This window comes from Acanthisitta chloris, unplaced genomic scaffold (genome assembly GCF_000695815.1).
Source record: "Acanthisitta chloris isolate BGI_N310 unplaced genomic scaffold, ASM69581v1 scaffold11089, whole genome shotgun sequence".
Taxonomy (NCBI): domain Eukaryota; kingdom Metazoa; phylum Chordata; class Aves; order Passeriformes; family Acanthisittidae; genus Acanthisitta; species Acanthisitta chloris.
This window is the reverse complement of record NW_008692171.1, coordinates 3,932-8,839: the sequence shown is the minus strand read 5'-3', so window position 1 is coordinate 8,839 and position 4,908 is coordinate 3,932.

Sequence of the window (4,908 nt, the reverse complement as noted above, 5' to 3'; positions counted from 1 at the left end):
ATGGAGGTGGTGGATTCACCATCCCTGGAGGTTTTCAAGATGAGACTGGATGTGGCACTTAGTGCCATGGTCTAGTAATCATGGTACGGTCGGACTCGATAATCTTGGAGGTCTTTTCCAACCCGTTTGATTGTATGACTCCGTGGATAAAGGCAGGGTATAGAATAAACCCAAGATTATCAAATAGCAAATCTTTATCTCAATAAACATCTTTCTGCTAATTTTTGTGGTTTAACCCCAACCAGTGACTAAGTACAGCACTCACTCGCTCCCCCCACCTCCTTCCAGGGGATGGGAAGGAGCATCAGAAAAAGGTAAAACTTGTGGGTTGAGATAAGAACAGCTTAACAATTTAAATTTGGAAAACAAATTAGTTGTTTTGATTTTTATTATTACAACTATAACAGTAATGAAAAGGATACAGAGAGAGGCCTAAAAGCCAAGAAGAAAACCAAGAGATGCACAGTACAGTTAGTTGCTCACCACCTGCTGACCAATGTCCACACTGTTCCCAAGTAAGAATTGGCTCCTTCCACATAACTCCTTCAGTTGATATGTTAGCCATGACATCATATGGTATGGAATATCCCTTTGGCAGTTCAGATCAGTTGTCCTGGCCATGCTCCCACCTGGCATCTTGTGCAGCTTCTCACTGGCAGATCATTGGAAACCGAAAAGTCCTTGATTTTGAGTAAGCCACGACTTAGCAACAACCAAAACATCAATGTGCTATCAACATAATTCTCATCCTAAATGCAAAATAGAGCACTATTCCAGCTACTAAGAAAAAAATTAACTCTATTCCAGCCAAAACCAGGAGAGTTAATATATTCCACTTCTCAAGTTCTCAAAAAAATAGTATTTTGAAGTAAAATGCCATCTCCTCTCTCATCAACCCCTTCTTCTTCTCCCACATGGAAGAACAAATCTACGGTTCCTTTTGCTCCCAGACTCTGAATGTTCTTGTCATTGGAGAACTTCCACCCAAAATTAGGCTTCTTAATCCTATACTATCATGACTTTAAAGAAGGATTTGGAGTCAACTCAAACTCAGCATCCACCTCAAAAGTTCTGTGAAGCCACTTGAAAGGAAAAGATTACAGCATTTTCCAAATGCTACCAAATTTACTCTTTCTCAACTAGTTACAAGAAAATAGTCCTATCTATAAGAGAGAAAATAGCCAGTAAGTTGACAGCACAAATGAGTTCTGCCTTGGAACTGTGCTAACTGTTCTGAGGGCACACAGGATTGACACCTTGTTTTATATCTTCTCTCAGTATATGCTGTGGCTCAAGGAAAATTCTATTAGTGTCCTGTTAATCAAAGTTTTCTAGAAGGTTCCACCTGTAAGCAATGCCACCACAGGAATGGATCTATCCTGACAGTACAGTAGTCACAGATGGAGAGAAGTAAATAAATAATATGCTTTCACATTTTTCCTTTTTCGTTTCCATGTATCCCTTCATGTATGTACCCAAAAATATTTATAGATATGCTTTTAATGACATTCCTTTTTCTTTGCAACCCTAGACTGTTCAAAAGAACGAGAGCCTGCAGCTTCAGAAATTATTATCGAGGAATAAAACAATTTAAGATCAACAGGGCAAGAATATTTTCCTAAGCCTCGACTAAAATGTCACTGTTAATATGAGGGAGGAAAAAAATCCATCAGTTGAGAAGAGAGAGAAGCAACAAAACACTCTCATGACAGAAAGATCAATCTGGCCTGTTAGTCACATTTCATTTGCAACCCAAGAAAGATACTTATTTTCAAAGCAGTTACTAACCTGTTTTCTCAAGAAGTTCTCCATACTCTACTTTACTTTCTCAGCTGTATGGGCATACAGCATCAATGTTTCCTGGCTCCCCAGTTTAGCTAAGGACTCAGCACAATTCAAAGAAGGTGAAACAGGGCCCAACTCTGTTTGTGTATGGCAGAAGTCTAACAAGAGAATATATATACACGCTAAGACTACCTTAGAATTTGAGACGCCAATGTCATTGAACTAGAGACTATGAGCAACCAACAGTAGTAACTGTGATACAGAATCTTTCAATAGTAAAGCAGCACTGCTTCAGAATTGAAGTTTATGCTCAGACCACAGCATTATTACATATATGAATTTCACACCTATAAGAAGGACAAACCTTCACATCTTTCCAAATTCAGACCTCTTCACCTGAATTAATGGCAGAAATAAAAAGAAAAAGTAAAAGTAACAAGCTATTTGTTCTCAGCTGGAAGAAAACATCATTATGTTGCTGCATCACTGCTCTCCCAGCCTCTCTCCCATGGCATCTTTGTCCTTCATAATCAAGTACGGATGAGTCATGGTTTGTCCATTCATCAATTCTCTGCCTTAGGTATTGTGTGCATGCAACCACATAGGAAACAAAATGGTCTTTAAATAAGAAGTAGGGCACTGTGTGCAATATACATAGCCCCTCTAAAGAATTTTGATGCTAATACTTTGCTCCTCAGCTAAAGTTCTTGGCTGCTTATTCAAAAGCAGTGTTTACATTCATTAGAACCCTCTACATATAAAGCTGCTCTAACAAGGAAATTGATTAAAGATTCATAAGAAAGTTTTGCCCAGGAGAAAACAATTATTGCTTGAAATGTTCCTCCCTGACAAAAGATTCCATGTCTCTCCATGAAGCAAAGTCCTATCACAATAAAAAAAGTACAAAAAAAAAACAACCTACCAACTTTTATTTTACTGCACAGATCTCAAACTACAAGTTCTACATGGAGATTTGTAACATGTTTACAACAGCTATGTACTTGTTAGATGGAAGCAGAAGTTGGCATCATACTTGGGGATTGTTCTTTATGAAAAATTTGTATTAAATTTAAAATACTTTTAAAAAAAAAAAGAGAGAGAGAGAGAGAGAGAGAGAGAGAGAGAGAGAGAGAAATGGGCCCAGGTGGCTCTTTCCTCAATTCTGACAGTGAGGAGGAAGGAGCTGAAGGAGTGCATAGACCCCGTGAGTCAAAAATTGATTGCACAGCTGGTATTGACAAGAAACACTTTGATTTTACAACTATGGGACCCTCTCTGAGAACTGAGGTTTGCTAACAAGAGACAGGATCCATCTAATCACATGGGGTCAAAATATCTTTTCCAATAGGCTGAGACCAAACTGTTGAGTAATGAAGAAGGAGATGAAAACTCACCAAAAATGACAAAGCACTGGAATGGACTGGAAAGCAAATGATGCTGGGTGATGTGAACAGGAGATGCCTGTCTGCAGCAGTCAGGTAATGGATGGATGTAGGTTTTTTAGGAAGGACTAGATAAGAAGACAAGGAGGAGGGATTGTCCTGTATGTGAGAGCAGCAGAAATACATGGAGGACTCTGTGGGATCCTCCCCTTTACCATCCTTCAGTTGACCTCGCTACGAGCAAAGTGTTGAACTAGACAATCTCATAGTATTATAGTATGTTAAGGGGTTGGAATGGATCTTTGAGATCATCGAGTCTCCCAATCCCCCTGCCCTGGGCAGGGATAACTCCCATCAGAGCAGGCTGCTCAAGGCTTCATCCAACCTGGCTGTGAACACTGCCAGGGCTGGGGCAGCCACAGCCTCCCTGGGCAACCTATGCCAGTGTCTCACCACCCTCACAGGAAAAAACTTCTTCCTGATATCTAGTCTAAATTATCCCTCTTTTGACCTCCAGAGTCCTCTTCCAAATGCAGTTCCATGATTCATAAATCTGCAACTTTTTACCCAGTCATAAAATACATAGTTGCCATTCAATTTAAATTCTTAAAAATTCCAAATAATATTTATTCTACTATGCCTGAATTATAATGCACATAAACAATTAAATTGAAACATACAGAGAATACCAGACTGAATTTTTAGCTAGTATAAATCAATAAAGCTTCACCAAGGTCAATTCAACCTGCATCAATTCACAAAAAATATGGACTAAGTCTCTCATACTTGATGAAAAGATGTTGACTTTTTTGTATAAGCACCAACTTCTCACCTCATTACTACATACTGTCTAATATTACTAAGCCTACAAATATTTATATCAGACTTATGTAAAAATCCCCCAAAAAATCTTGTACTGACAATTCCAAGAATTACTAGTAATTTCCTATTTGAATAATCAAAGAATCAGCAAATAGGAAAAAAGTTTAATATATTTTTATCGATATAGTCATGATGAAAAGCAGAAGACAAATCATAGAATCATAGAATTTAAGGGTTAGAATGGACCTTACAGATAATCTAGTCCCAACCCCCTGCCCTGGGTAGGGACACCTCCTGACTACATCAGGCTGCTCAAGGCCTCATCCAGCCTGGCCTTGAACACTGCCAGGGTCAGGGCAGCCACCACATCCCTGGGCAACCTGTGCCAGTGTCTCACCACCCTCACAGGAAAAAACATTTTTCAACATCCAACCTATATTTTGCCTCCTTCAATTTGAACCTGTTACCCCTTGTCCTATCACTGCAGTTCCTAACACAGAGTCCCTCTCTGGTTCCCTTGTATCCCCTTTAGAGATTGAGAAGCTGCTCTGAGGTCTCCACACAACCTTCTCTTCTCCAGGCTGAACAGCCCCAACTCCCTCAGCCTGTCTTCACAGGGGAGATGCTCCAGTCCTCTTAGCAACTTTGTGGCCTCCTCTGGACTTGCTCCAACAGTTCCATGTCCTTGTGCTGAGGACACCAGAACTGTGTGCAGTATTCCAGGTGGGTCTCATGAGAGCAGAGGGGAAGAATCACCTCTTTTGATCCGCTAGCCACGTTCCTTTTGATGCAGCCCAGGATTTGATTTGCTTTCAAATCCTACACTGCAATTACAGTGCTACGTTACTAAGCAGATTATACCTTTTTAATAGTTCTTTGAGGCTACTACAGAACACCAAATAGCAGTAGGGGCTGTAAG